Genomic DNA, 15374 nt, shown 5'->3' with positions numbered 1-15374 from the left:
TCTAGAGCAGCGCTGAAACCTAGGGGGGACTGAGGCCTGGGCAGAGCTTCCTCCCCAGGTCCCAGGCCCTGTGCTCCCTTCTTGGCATCTGGGTCTGGCCAGGCGGGTCCACACAGACAGTGGACCCCTCCCATAGTGCTGTGGGACTCAGGCTGTACCACCTGCTGGGAGCCCTCCTAACTATATCTACCCTCCCCTGGCTTAGAGCTCTAAGGGGCAGAGCCAGGTCTGGGTACCCTCAGGTCAGCTCAGTGTGGGTGCAAGACACAGGGTCTTGCTTTAAAGGGTCAGCATGGGCTTGACCCCTGTGGCTCAGTGGCTAGTGCGCCAGCCAAATACACCCGAGCTGGTGGGTTCGAATCCAGCCCGGACCGACAACTACAACCAAAAAATAGCTGGGCATTGTGGCGGGCACGCATAGTCCCAGCTACTTGGGAGGCTGAGGCAAGAGAATTGCATAAGCCTAGGAGTTGGAGGTTGCTGTGAGCTGTGATGTCACAGCACTCTACCCAGGGTAACAGCTTGAGGCTCTGTCTCAAAAATAAATAAATAAAAAATAAATAAACAAAGGGTCAGCATGGGTAGCCCAGGGCTGCCCTAGGCCCAGCCTGCCTATCTCAGCACCTTGATGGCACCTGGTACCTGCCACTGTCTTAAGAGCAGGTGTTGCCCTGCAGCCTGTGCTGAGTCAGAAGTGTGGCCACTAGGCCCAGGACATGCAACAGGCTTCAACTCCCTCTGGGTGGTTTTGAGGGTGGGGGAGTCCTGTGAGGGGCTCAGCTCAACTCTGACAACATGATCATGACTGTGGGGGTGGGGGTAGGGAGGCACAGACCAGCTTGCACTCAGGTGTCCTGACCCTGAGGGCTCTCTCGGTGGTCACTGCTGGACTAGGGGAGGGATCTGAATCTCAGGATTCCCAAGGCAAGGGGAGCTGGCTGCCTGCTGAGACCCAGGTCCTGGACAGATATCTGCAGGTCCCAGGAAAGTGTGCCTTTCCGGATGTCAGAGCACCCTGGGGAGGGGGGGTTCCCAGGCCACCCGTGCGCAGGAGCTAGGAAGAGGAAGCCAAGATCTGTGGTCACCTGGTCATGCTGGGCTCCCTCCCGACCAGGGGCTCTGGGTGACCCAGCAAGTGTCCAGGGTGGCAAGGTTGTTGCAGGCGGTGGCTGCAAGGCCCTGGAGCCCCAGGGTGTGCCCACGTCAGTTGGCACCAGCCTGCCCCACACACCCTTTCCCACGGGCCTTTCAACACCACGAGTTGCGTTTCTTGTCTCCAGCAACCCCCGCAGGGCCCAGGGCCTGGGACTGGGGGCCATAGACAGGTGGAGCTCCACTGCTAGGAGACCCAGGTGGGGCTGGGGAGGCAGGACCCTTCCTCTTTCTGACGCTAGTTCCCATCTCTCCCACCAAGAGGCCCCTTGCCCCATGGTGGCACTTCTGTGCCCCAGCCATTTCACTCAGTCTGGACTCTAGGTCCAGCCTCCAGGTCACTGTCAAGTGGGGGGTCAGTCCTCTGGTCACTGCCCTAGGGCTGGTCACCACAGAAGGCTTCTCTCTGTTCTGTCCAGGCTACTTGAGGTGATAGAGCCAGTAGGTGTGGGAGGGGTGGTGCAACAGCAGGAGGTGAGGGTCCATGCGCTCCAAATCCTCTGAACTGGCCCTTCTGGCCTTCCCAGGACCTGGGCCTGGTGCGCATGCCTGGGCAAGGCCTGGCCAGCTCATGCTGAGTCACCCAACGCAGACTAACACCCAGTGCCATCCTCGTGGACCTGGTCCCACCCTCGGGAACCACCGGTGCTGGTTTTCCCACGCCCGGGCTGCCACCCCATGGGCCCTGGGAGGCCCTGCCGCTGCCAGGGCTGGAAAAGCTGGTTCTGGACCCACTCCCTGCACCCGCCCTCTGCCCTGGGCTCCCTATCCACAGGAGGGCCTGGCTACCTCCTGTCCACTTTGGAGTCTAGCAACCCTCACCTGGCCACCTGCCCTGGATGGGCAATAGCCACAAGAAGAGGGACTCGGTTGGCCCTGCCCTCATGGGTAGGGCTTCTGGCGAAGTAGGTCCACCTGGGGCTTACTGCCTTACACTCAGCTAACCCCTCCCCTGGCACTTGGGGGGCCATAGCTTTTGCTCTCCCATTTTGAAGAAAGAGGCTTCTGAGCAGCTAACATGTGCACAGAGCACACAGACAGCCAGGACCCCACATGAGGGTCCTCACACTGCCCTCCCTTCATCATTGCAGGGACCTCAAAGTCTCATTGTGGCTGGGCAGACTACTGAAGGGCTCAAAGGGGACCCAGGCCTTCAGCCCAGACAACACAGCCAGGCACCTGGCAACGAAGTCCCACAGGTCCAGCCTGGTTTCTGCACCCCCACCCACCCCTCCAGTCTGGGAGCCCAAAGGCAGGGCTGGCCTCCACCTCCAGAGCCTGGCTGGAAGGGAGGAGAGCCCAGAGGGTGTGGGAGGGCCCAGGTGAGTAGGGGGCAGTAAGGCTGGGAAGATTTTCAGCTGCTTGGTCCCAGGGGTCCACCTGTGAGCCTGGTTCCCACGCTCCTAAGCTGTTGGGTGCCAACACCCACCATGGAAGCCCTGACTCAGGACACTTCCGCCTGGAACTGCCACAAGTAGGTGCAGGAGCCCATGGGCAAGGCTATCCCCTGGAGGCCAGGCCACCATCCAGAGGCTGTCTTGGGGACTGTTGGGGCCCATGGACCTCCAGCTAGTCAGGGTCCAAGCCTCGGCCCACCCTCCAAAGAGCCCTTCTCCCTCTAGACCCAGAAGGAGTGAGGGAAAGAGCTGGTTTGGCCGCTGCCCCAAGGCCAGCTGTCTGTGGATGTACACTCAGGGGTTAAGGTGGGTATGTCCTCGCTGTAACTTAACCTGGAACACCTGCCCATCCTCTGAGCACAAGGTTAGATTTGGTAGGGTGAGGTGGGCAGTGAGGAGGCTTTGAAGGGTCTGTTCCTAGGGTTCTGGGGGGCTCTGAGCATTGGTGCTGGGAGCCACATCCATGAGTGGGCCTACTCCTGGCTGAGCATGACCACAGCTGAAGGAGCCAGAGCTGGGGAGCAGGTGAGGTCACAGGATCTGTCCTGAGCCATGTGTCTCCAGGAATACCTGTGTGCCCACCTGTCCTGCCCCCTGCCTAGTTCTGTAAGTCTGCAGGTGTGCCAGCCTGCAGGTGTGCACCCCAAACAGTGGATGGCAGTGAGTGGGCAGAGGCCTCTCATGGCAGGCCCTACCTAGGGCCACAGTGTGTCGTGGAAGGCAGCCATGGTGGGGCCCTTGCACACGACACCTTTGGACCCAAATCAGCCCTGAGGCCCCAGGGTCTCCAAGTTGGGGGTCGAGGGAAAGGGGAGGGTAGGACATGAGCCCTGGTACCTGCAAGGGACAGAGCAGGTGAGGGGGCCTGTGCCCTGGGGTGCAGGGTGTCGGGTCTGTTAGGCTGGGAACCTGGGAAGGAGCTAGCTATTGCTAGGAAGGGATTGAGCCAGGTGTCTCCATCATGGGAGTTCCTGAAGCCCCCATGCTCCCTGCCCAGTGGGCACTTGGCACAGCTAGGGTTCAGGGCCCATCTCCTGGCTAGGAAGGAGCTCAGGTTCTTCAACAGCCTGACCTATGTCCAGCCAGGCACTGAGCCCCAAAGAAGGGTAGGGTGAGGGTAGCAAAGGTCTAAGGGCCTCTTTGGGATCTCCTGCTTCAGAGCAAAGAGGCAGACTTGTTGAGACCCCAGCCTGGGCTTGTTCCTAGTGGCTACCTGCCCTGCTGGTAAATGCTATGGGGATCTGGACAGAGCTCTGCCCTCCCCCAGCCCCAATGGAACCCAGGCCCTGGGGGTCAGGGAGAGGTGGTGTCAATTGGACTGGGGCCTAGAGCCTGGTGGAACTCCTGCTGGGAGACCCCACTGGGGATTTCTGACCTGTAGGCAGGCCTGGGCCCATGCTGCCGGGTTGGGGGGTAACTGAGGGGCTGTGAGCACACCCAAGAATGATGGGCCATTTCTGCTCATTTCAAGCAAACTGGGAAACTAGCAAAACATAAAAGGGCAGAAAGAAGGTAAGCATCAGCTCATCCCACCACTGTCACACCCTAGGGTGTCCAACACCTCCCTGAAAACAGAAGCTCTCAGCTCACCAGTGCACTGTCCTAGGTTGCTCACTGCATATTTGGTCTCTGCCCAGACCCAGGGCAGATCCCAAGGCCCCCAGGTTCTCTTATACAACTGACCTCCCTCAAGAGCCACTCCAACAAATGGTCCTGGGCCTGGGGTGTTGGCTTGACACCTTGCTGGACAGGGCATGCTACCCTGCCCACTGAGGCCTGTGCATCAGCCCCACACCTCACTCTCTCATATTGTCTGGGTGTACGTGCGGGGCCCTGGGCTGTCTGTCCCAAAGGTGATCAGAGTGTCACTGCCTGTGGGGGATGAATCTTCTTTAAGGGAGGCAAATTGCTTGGATTTGCCCATGAGGATCTGTTAAGCAAGCATTGGGCACTGTACTGGATAATTTGGCTCTGATTTTCTATTGGTGACAGAGCTGAGGCTGGGAGCAAAAGGGCCAGAACCCCAGGCCCCTGTGCCTGGGAAGGTTCTTTAATAAAATCTGATCTGTCTCTGTGGAATGAGTTGGTGGCTCCCCAGCCCAGTGGCTTCTGCCCCAAATGCCCCAAGTGAGTCCGGAGCCTGTGACTGAGGCTGGCAGGCCTGGCAGGGGCCTCACCCCTTGCCTCCCTGCCCTATGGTCCAGGACAGTTCCCACGGCTGCTCCCTTCCCCCACCCAGCCACTGCCCAATCCCCTTTGTGCAGCCAGGACAATGTCTCCACAGACAGAGTGGGGGATGGGCCTCAGGCAGTGTCAGCCTTGTGAGGGTCCCCTGAAGGCTGAGGACAGCCAGACCACAGCCTGCACCCAAGAGCCCCCAGAAAGATAAGGTAGGCCCCTAAGGGCCGGGCCTGGGTACACCTGCGTGGCATCCTGCACCCTGTGAGTGCCTGAGCCAGCCTGCATGTGGGTGTGTCAGGGTGTGAACACAGAGCATGCGTGGCTGCATGTGTCGGGGCGCCACTCCCTGGAGCAGTGGGACGTGGGGGGGGGGTGCACATCAGCTGCCTCAGGCCCTGCAGACAGGAACCCAGGACTGGCACCTGGCAGCAGCTTCACACCCATCCAGCTGGAGGGTCCCCCTTTGGAACTCTCCCACCCCAGCACAGCAGTTTGCACTGGTCACCCAGGTCCAAGTCCCACACAAGTCCCAGCCTTTTCCTGCAGGCCCCTCTAAGCTTTCAGGTGGAACCCAGAAAAGTAGCTGGGAAGCAGGAGGGGAAGGCCAGCCCCACTCTGTGCCCATCCTAGCCCTGGGTGCCCAGGGCTTGGCAGGGGTGGGGGTGGGGGCTTGCCTTTCTAAGTGCCTCTAGCCCTGCACCCCACAGCCTTGCTTAGGAAGGTGCTTTCAGACCTCACTGTGGGGTATATGACTGGCTTTGAAAGCCTGCTGCCCCAGCCTCTTACACCCCTCAGTACCTGACCCTGCTTTCCAGCACAGGTGGGTTACCCCACCACTACCACTGCCACTGACATCTATGGACTCAGGTGTCCATCCAGGTGGTGGCCATGGCCCTGGCAAGTGTGAACCACAGGCAGTCACAACCCTGGTGGGCAATAGCACAAAGTTCCAAATGTGAAAGATAAAGTGTAAGGATACATTTCTACATGAAAAAAAAAAAAGACTGCTTTCTGAAATTCACATTTACCAGGAGTTTGCATTGTATTTGCTAAATCTGGTCACCCCAGCCTGCCCTAGGACGTTGGTCAGGAGCAATATAGCCGTGGGGTAAGGGGGAGGGGAAGGAAACCCCCAGGCAGGATTGTCCACAGTCTTGGCCTCCCCAGAAGGGCCACGGTCCTAGGCTGGGCTCCCACCTAGCCTGGCTTAAATCAGAGAGAATTCAGGCCACACAGACTTCCCACACGATGCCCTGGGTCTGGATGGGGTTCCCGACGCCCCCTCTCCCTTCCCTGTGGCCCGAGCGCCCCTAGGCAGACCCCACCGGAACCCAGAGGCTCCCTTTCCTCTCCCCATCAGCTTCCCCCATCCCTCCTGCTCCCCTCACCCTTGTCCACCTCTCCCTCCCGGGCGCCCCTCCTCCACCACCCCCCAGCCGCGGCGGCGCGCAGGCCGTTCCCAGACGGGGGAGGGGCGGCGGCCGTGAGAACCCGCCGGGCCGGGCCGCGTGGGAAAGTGGGAGGAGGGGCAGGCGCGGGAGGGCGGGGCGCGCCTGGGAACGGCCCCTGCCCCCGCCGAGCCGCCTTTGAAAGGGCCACTCAGGGCGCCCGGCGGAGATTCAAAAGCAAACGGCCGCCTGCCCGCCTGCCTTCCCGCGTGACCCCGCCTTCCCGCCCAGGGTCGCAGGGGTTGGGGTGCCAGGACCCCGCCCTCTCAGGGCCGCCAGGGCGCGGAGGACTCTGCTCACTCAGGAACACAGAACTAGGGAGCCGGTGGCCGCCCCAGGCGTCCCCACCCCGCGCTCAGGCCCGACAACAGGTGGCAGGCCCTGAACCCCCTTAACCCGCTCTGGGCCGACGCTCACGCAGTCCAGTGAGGCCCGCAGGCAGTGCCAGGGAGGGCCCAAATAGCGGAGGGAGACTTCCTGGAGGAAGCAACTTCTAAGCTGGGACTGGCGGGCCAGGTGGAGCAGGGCAGCTGGCTGCTCAGGCACTAGGGGTGAGGGGGGCACCTCAAGAGAAGGCAAGCTGGTCCGCAGCCTGGCCTTGTCTTGAGAAGTCAGAACCACTGTGGGTCAACAGGCCCAGTCTCCCGAGGGTTGCTGTGGGAGCAGCGTGGGCTGGCGGGGCCTGGGACAGCACGGGGCTGGGAGTGTGTGACAGGGCCAACCCGTGGTCCCCTCTGGAGGTGGAAGGGAAGGGACATACAGCAAGTGTCTTCAAGGTTGTGGAGGGAGATGGGCTCCAGCAGGGAACCCTTCTCCTCCCCAACCCTGGCAAACTGTTTTTATGAGTGCAGGCATCTCTTCTGCTTGGCCAGATTCAGTTTGGCTTGGAAGGGATGGGGGAGGGCAGGGTCTCAGAGCTGCACCACTCTGGGAGACACAGAGCCCTGTTTCTGTTGTTGGGGAGGAGCAGGTGGCTGCCTGCTCATCTCAGGCTTCCCCTCTAGTCCCCTTAGCTGCTTAGCTCCTCAGCGTGCCACAGGGGCACAGAGTAGTCTAGCATTGAGCAGGTTGTAGCCCTCGGGCTCTCTCCTGGGCTTCCCCTTGGTGCGATGGTGTGTCCTGGTCCTGCTCAACTCTGGGGAGAGGCCTGTGCCCATCCCTGAAGGCTTGGCCCACACTTAGGCCACTACCTCACCTCTCCAGCCCTGTGTGGGGAGCTTTGCGATGCTTGGGCTCCCATGCCTACCCCAGGCTCTTAGAGCCCTGTGTGCAGGATGCCGCCTTCCAGCTGGGTCTGAGCACTGGCCTTGGGTGCTCTGGCCAGTGGAGAGACAGAGCAAGGAGACAGAGGGACATAGTCCTCTGTGTCGTAGCCACATCCCCAGACTGTTCTTGGCACTGACGCATCTTCTGCTTGCTGTCCTAGGGTCTAACTGACCCACCAGCCTGAGGATGCCTTTGTGGCCAGCTCTGCCTCTTACATGTCCAACCACCGCCTGACCTTGGAAGATGCTGCCCTGGTCCCGATGTGCAGCCAGGCTCCTCAGAGCTTGTCCAGTCACCCCTCATCTGCTCCAGGCCCAGGCCAAAGTGTCTTGCTGTCTGTCCAGGCTGCTAACTGTCCACCTACATCCTGAAAATCCCACTCATCCCTGGGCAGCTGATCCATTTCAAAGTTCCAGGTGCAGGGCAGCCCTCCATCACCCAGGCCATCCATGGGGGGAATCACTGGGGAGGGCCAGGGCTGGGCTAGGGACAGGGTTCTGTGTGGCTCATTGTACATCTAGTATAACTTGAGGGTTGCTTGTGGCTTTGTGAAAGGGTGAGGATACTAGGGACAGGGGATGCCACCCTATGGTTTGTGGATGGCTATGACTGAAGCATCCCAATGGTCAGCTGTGCTGCAGTGGAAAGGGTGTGGATGCAGCTGTGTCCTGGACTCGGAATGCCAGGATTCTTCCCGAAGTGGTCTGAGTTCGATCTGAGCACCCAGGGACCTGGTGGCCCCTAGGCCAGTGGGGTGTAGGTTCTTAGTCACCCCAGAAGCCATCTAGCCCAGGCTAAACTATGGCTGAGATTCAGGGCTTTTCTGGAAGGCTGCTGGGAAGGGGAGGGACAAGAGGGAAGTGGGGACTTCCAGAGGGTCCTCAGCCCTGCAGACTGGAGAGGGCATTCAGGCAGCCTCATGGTGTAACCAGCCTGAGCCCCTGGTTGACTGCCTTGCTGGACCTGGACCCTTGTTGAAACCCACCCTCCGGCCCCCACTGCCCTGGCTAGAAGTCCTGTCCTCCTCCAGAGCCCCTGGGGCCAGGCCCCTTCTGCCGCTTCAGGAGCAGGAGGGCTGTGCTTTTGTGCCTATGTGCGTAGAGGTTGTAAGAGCAAGAGAGTGGTCTGGGCTGCAGTGAACGGAGGTGGGGGAGGCCCATAGCCATTTTTGTCCCGTCCTGTCTATCCCTCTGCTGTCATTTGGTCACCAGGATTGGGGAGGACAAAATGTGAGGGTCCTATGCCTGTGCAGGGGAGCAGGCAGTGCTGGAGGCACCCTGGCTGGACCATGGGCCTGGGCTTCTCCTCCCTGCAGGCCTCAGGTCCTGGGTGTGGGGGGCAGGGACAGCTGCATTGGAGCCCCTCCGTGGCTGCCTCAGACTCCTCCCCTTGCTAGAGAACAGTACTGCGACCGGAGTCCACCGCCCTCTCTAGTCCGAGAGACAAGGCTGTGGCTGCCCACTGTGTCTCACTGCAGGTGTCCCGTCCCTCCTGGGACACACCCCGGCAGCTCTGCCCACAAGGTCTGAGTCAGGGTCACCAGCCCCCCTGGGATGCCCACTTCTTAGGGGTTGACATCACTGCTTCAGGGCGTATCCCCACGGGGCGCCCAGCCCAGGCCCCAACCATGGGGATGGGGATATTAAAAATAGACCTCACGCCTGGCCATGTCAGGGGTTCTTGGTTAGGTTTTTTTTTTTTTTTAAACTCAGACTTCTTTGATAAAATATTTTCCCATAGTGGACAGCACTGGGAATGTCCTGTTAGCGGACGTTCCTGATGGACAATCCCCCCCACACCTCCCCTGAGAGCACAGCCTTGCCCTCTTCTCAGGAGCTAGAGCCCCTGTGACCCTGTGTGTGGGCAGGTGGGCCACCCTCCCCCAGTCAAGGCCCACTCTGCTTGATAGAGGGCTCTGCTTGTGGTTCCAAGGGGGTTCTCTGTCCCCACGTGCAGAGGGCCCCAGAGAGCCACCTCAGCTCACCAGGGGCACAAGCTTTGCCTGTCAGCTCCAGGCAGGTGGGACTGGGTGGTGGTGGCCACAAACCCATGGGTGCCATCTGTGCACCCTTGCTCACTTCCTGCTGAGCCTCATTCTGGGAACACTCTGCCTGTTGAGTAGGTTTTCCCTCTGGGAATGGCACCAAAATAGCAGAAGGAAGGAGAAGAAAATGGAAACTCAATCCAGCAGCAGGAGCTCTCCAGGGAGGTGGCCAGCTCTGCCCGAGCCAGGGTCCAGCCGTCCAGAGCCTCACATTCTGTGGGCCATGCACAGAGCCAAGACCCCTCAGGCAGGTCCAGGGAGGAGGGGCTGACTGACCTCCTCTCCCCCTACCCGCCAGGCATGCGGCCCCCAGAGCCCCAGAGGGTCAGTCAGAGCATGTCACGTGCTATGGGTGAGGGTTGAGCCCACTCAACCCTGCACTGTGACTGTTGGGGGCAGAGAAGGGGTCTGTAGCACCTCAAGCCAGCCTTGGACAGCCTCCCTTGGCTGCTGGGGTAAGGGTAGAGCAGCCAGCCTCTAGAGTGGGTAGTCAGGCTGGGCTCCTGGGGTCTGGCTGGGATTGCTGAGAGAGTAGGGAGAGTGTGGCCCTCTCAGGACTCTGGAGCCATGGAGTAGTCATGCACAGGGGACCCATGGCTAATGGAAGGAACAAGGCTGCCAGCTGGCTGACCCATGTGTGCAAAGTGAGCCCCATCTCCCCATGCTGCCTGGGGAGCTGCCCATTGACCTGGGGAGCCAGGTTCAAATTTAGAAAACTTGGCTTGCCAGAGACCCCTTTCCCACCTGCCTGGCCCTGTCACAAGGACTCTCCAGGGTCCCTGTGCACACAGCAGGCCTCACCTGACAGTTGTCTGTCACTCAGGGAAGATCCTGCCTTGGGAGGTGGGCAGAGCTACATCCTGAAGCCCTTCCCACTGGGATCCCACTGGGGCTGCATGTGGCCCATGCATAAGGGACCCTGCCTGGGATCCTTACCTGACCTGTCAGCCCTGTGTGCCTTGGCCTCAGGTTCCAGAGTGGCCACCCCTGTAAGCTCTGCTCCTGGGAAGGGTAGCCATGAGGGAAGGGCAGCCATGAGCCCCTCCACACCAGCATCTGCGTAATGCACGTTTGCTGAAAGAGACACATATTGGTGGATGGGGTGGGCTCTGGGAAGGGCCCCTGGCTGGGCAGCAAACTGTGGGCTGAGGCACCCAGTGACCCCTTTATCATGTGTTGTCTCCACTCGGAGGAACTGGAGCACATAGGGGCCTGCAGGCCAGTGTCTGACACATCCCTCTAAGCCAGACTCCCAGGGCACCCAGACCCAGCATGCTGTCAGGGCCACAGCATCTGAACCCAGACCCTCCCTTTTGTGCCCAGTTTCCTCTGTCCTGGGACGGCCAAACGCTGCCCTCCTGACCCCTGAGCTGGGTGCTGTCCTGCCCCTCCAGCCACTCCTGGGCATGCTCGCTCACGGAAGCTGTGTCTTTGGGTCTGGCCCCTGCTTGCCAGACAGGGGGCCTGTGGGCCAAGGTGGCAGAGCCATGTCCCCTCTTGCTCAGCACATCCATTTGCCCCCTGGCCTGTTCAACATCCTGGAGACTCCTCTCCATGGGGTCTGTGGGATCACAAGGCAGCACAGAGCCCTCTGCTCCCCAGCCAGGACACAAGTAGGGGTTTCCTCCCAGCCACCCAACTTCCTGTTTTCTCAAGAAAATGCAACAGCTAAGGTTCTGACAAGCTCATTAAAACGCCTCCCCAGGCGTCCCGGACATCCTGGGGTCTCTGCAACACTTGCCGGTCTGAGTACAGACAAAGAGAGGCAGCGGATGGACGGTTCCTGTCACCCCCCAAGCCCAGGGCTGAAGGAAAGCTCCCTGAAGCTCACTTCCTTAAGCCATGGGGAGGCCACTGTGGCTGTGGGGCCTGGGAGTCAGACTGCCCCAGGCCAGGAGCAGGGGGTGCCCAGTGATCTGTGCTGGCTGCTGTGCAAGGCAGCCCTGGCTTCCTCCTTCCTTCATCAAATGCAGTGGGCCTGGCCCAGAGGCCTAGGGATGCAGAGACGCAGAGCAGGGCCCCCACAAATCCCTCCTGCCCTGCTCAGGTGGGTGGGCCTGCCCAGGACCCTGGGCTGGGGTCAGCATACATCCCTCTCGGCCCTGGAAGTGGCCTTTATGAGGCCTTCTCCCTTTTCAGAAGCCCATCCTGGTGGGTCCCAAAACTTCTGCCAACAATCTGGGCTTAAAGGAGCTGCCCCCATCCCCCCTGCTCCCGACAGAATACGATGGTCTCCAACTCCAGGATGTTCTGGGCCCAGCCCATGCTCCACACCAGGAGCCCCCATGAGCCACATCAGGCCCCACAGGGCCCTGCTATCACACTGCTGGGAGGGGCACAATGCAGCCTGGCCAGGTCCAGGTGCCCAGTGGGCTCAGGCCAGATGGTGTGAGACATGGTGCCTAGGGAAAGTGCACTCTGGGGTCCTCAGCCTAGTGTCCTCCACGGGTCCCAATTGAGTTTTTTTTTGGTTGTTGCAGTTTGGCCAGGGCCAGGTTCGAGCCCGCCACCCTCAGTATATGGGGCTGGTGCCCTCCTCACTGAGCCACAGGCACTGCCCCGGGTCCCAGTTGAGGTCCTCCACTCAGGGACTTTGCTGCCCAGACCAATCTTGGTGTCACCAAGTAGACCCAGGGCTGTCTGTGGCTCTGGACAGTGCTCTTGGAGAGTGCGACTCACACAGACCAACTGGACTTGGGCACAGTCCCTTGACTTGGACTGGAAGCTACACGGGGCCAGAGGAAACTCTTCAAATCCAAACTAGGTAGGTCCAGCCTGGGCTAGGACCCTCCGCCAGCACTAGCCTGGCTGCAGTGAAGCCCAGCATGTGGCATCTGGGTGAGCGGGAGAAGGAGAACACCCAGCTTGGGGCAGGGGCATCCCTCTTGGCCCACCAGGGTGGCCTCACTCCTACTGCTTGCAAGTAGACCCTCAGGTGTAGGTGGACGAGAGGCTGAGATCCTCTTGGGAAGATGGACTCAGAAGACAGCCACGTAACAGGATGACGCTTCCCTCTTGCCCAGTGACCTGACCTGCAGGGAGCAAGGCCAGCGGAGGTGGCAGAGGGCAGCAGCCCTTGCTCCCAACCAGCCCTGCCCCCACCTCTGTCCCCAGGGCTCCTCTGCCCTGGGTTTCTGAGCAGCAGCTCTCTCAGATTCTGGCAGCCTTGCCTCATTTTCTAGATCTGATTTTGGAGCCATGCAAACATTTTACATAATTACAAACAAAATTAAAAAGCAATCCCTCGACTTGGCACCTGTAGCACGTGGTTATGGCGCCAGCCACATGCACTGAGGCTGGTGGGTTCAAGCAATGAAAACTGCAACAAAAAAAAATATCCAGGCGTTGTGGCAGGTGCCTGTAGTCCCAGCTTGGGACTTGGGAGGCTGAGGCAAGAGAATCTCTTAAGCCCAAGAGTTTGAGGTTGCTGTGAACTGTGACACCACAGCTCTCTGCCGAGGGCAATGTAGTAAGACTCTGTCTCAAAAAATAAATTAAAAAAAAAAGCAGTCCCTCAAAATGAAAATAAAATAAGTAAAGCACACACAGAGGAAGTATGCCAAAAGTCGTGAAACACACAGTCAATTGACATGGATGTCTAGGGAGCTACACTACATATCAAAAGTGAAAGTCACATTCAATAATTTGATCATTCGTGATAGGGTTGATGTTGCTATTCTAAAACTTTCATGTGAGAATTGTAGTGTAAAACAGACGGATTATTTTTCTGGTGTTGTATTAGGATTTTCCCTTGAGAGAAAGAAGAAATGGATTAAAATTAAAGATATTAAGTAAGTCCCCAGATTTGAATGGAAAGATTCAACATGAATTTCTCTTGTACTCTCTATATGTGTGTGTATATGTATATTCGTATATATATTTTTATTATTATTCTTTTTTATTGTTTGGGATTCATTGAGGGTACAGAGATTTAGGTTACACTGATTGCAATTGTTAAAGTCCCCCTTATAATTGTGTCCCACCCCCAAGAGGTGTGCCATACACTGTGAGCCCCATCCTCCTCTCTCCTCCACTCTCCCTGCTCCCTCATTCCCCTATCCCACTGGTTGTATTAGATCATCTGCTGCTTTCATATTATAATTGAGTGCATTAGATTCTCGCTTCTCCATTCTTGTGATGCTTTACTAAGAAGAATGTGTTCCACCTCAATCCAGGTTAATACAAAAGATGTAAAGTCTCCATTTTTTTTTTTTTTTTTTTGCAGTTTTTCGTTGAACCTGCCATTTAGGGTATATGAGGGCCAGCGCCCTACTCCTTGAGCCACAGGTGCCGCCCAAATCTCCATCTTTTTTAATCACTGAATAGTATTCCATAGTATACATATGCCACAGCTTGTTAATCCATTCTGGATTGGTGGACATTTAGATTGTTTCCACAGTTTGGCAATTATAAATTGAGCTGCAATTAAACAGTCTAGTGCAAATGTCCTTATGATAAAATGATTTTTTTTTTCTTCGGGTAGATGCCCAGATATGGGATTACAGGATCAAATGGGAAGTCTAATTTGAATTCTTTGAGGATTCTCCATACTTCCTTCCAAAAAGGTTGTATTAGTTTGTAGTTCCACCAGCACTGTAAAAGTGTTCTCCTCTCTTCACATCCACACCAGCATCTGCAGCTTTCAGACTCTGTTATGTGGGCCATTCTCACTGGGGTTTGGTGATATCTCAGGTACTTTTGATTTGCATTTCTCTTATGATTAGGGATGATGAGCATTTTTTCATATGTTTGTTAGCCATTTGTCTTCTTCAGAGAAGGTTCTATTCATATCTCTTGCCAGTGTCAGTGATATATGGGATTGCTGGGCCTTTTTATAGTTGATTAATTTGAGTTCTCTGTAGATCCTAGTTATCAAGCTTTTGTCTGATTCATAACAAGTAAATATCTTTTCCCATTTTTTTTTTTGAGACAAAGTCTCAAGCTGGCTGTCACCCTCGTAGAGTGCCATAGCGTCACAGCTCACAGAAATCTCAAACTCTTGGGCTTAATCGATGCTCTTTCCTCAGCCTCCCAAGTAGCTGGGACTATAGGCGCCCGCCACAATGCCCTGCTGTGATGCCACAGCACTCTACCGAGGGAAATATAGTGAGACTCTGTCTCAAAAAAAAAAAAAAAAAGGGCAGCGCCTGTGGCTCAGTCGGTAAGGCACCGGCCCCATATACCGAGGGTGGTGGGTTCAAACCCGGCCCCGGCTGAACTGCAACCAAAAAATAGCCAGGTGTTGTGGTGGGCGCCTGTAGTCCCAGCTACTTGGGAGGCTGAGGCAAGAGAATCACTTAAGCCCGGGAGTTGGAGGTTGCTGTGAGCTGTGTGATGCCACGGCACTCTACCGAGGGCCATAAAGTGAGACTCTGTCTCTACAAAAAAAAAAAGAAAAAGTTCTGGGAGTAGATAGTGGAGATGGTTATATAACATTGTGAATGTACTTAATGCCACTGAATTATATACTTAAAAATGGTTAAGATGGTAAAGTTTATGCTATGTGTGTATATTTTACAACAGAAAAAAGTGAGGACAAAACAATGAAGCAAGTAGTTCCATGTGTTGATAATAAATATATACCTATTGATGAATAAAAAGCCAAAAATAGAAACAAGCAGAACTGGCTGGCTAGGCACGGTGGGCCACGCCTGTAATCCTAAGACTCTAGACAGGGATCCTCAAACTTTTTAAACAGGGGGCCAGTTCACTGTCCCTCAGACTGTTGGAGGGCCGGACTATAGTTTAAAAAAAATATGAACAAATTCCTATACACACTGCACATATCTTATTTTGAAGTAAAAAAATAAAATGGGAACAAATATAATCACACCGCCTCATGTGGCCCGCGGGCCGTAGTTTGAGGACCCTTGCTAGGAGGTCAAG

This window comes from Nycticebus coucang, chromosome 2, assembly GCF_027406575.1.
Source record: "Nycticebus coucang isolate mNycCou1 chromosome 2, mNycCou1.pri, whole genome shotgun sequence".
Classification (NCBI taxonomy): Eukaryota; Metazoa; Chordata; class Mammalia; order Primates; family Lorisidae; genus Nycticebus; species Nycticebus coucang.
This window is presented reverse-complemented; position numbering follows the sequence as displayed.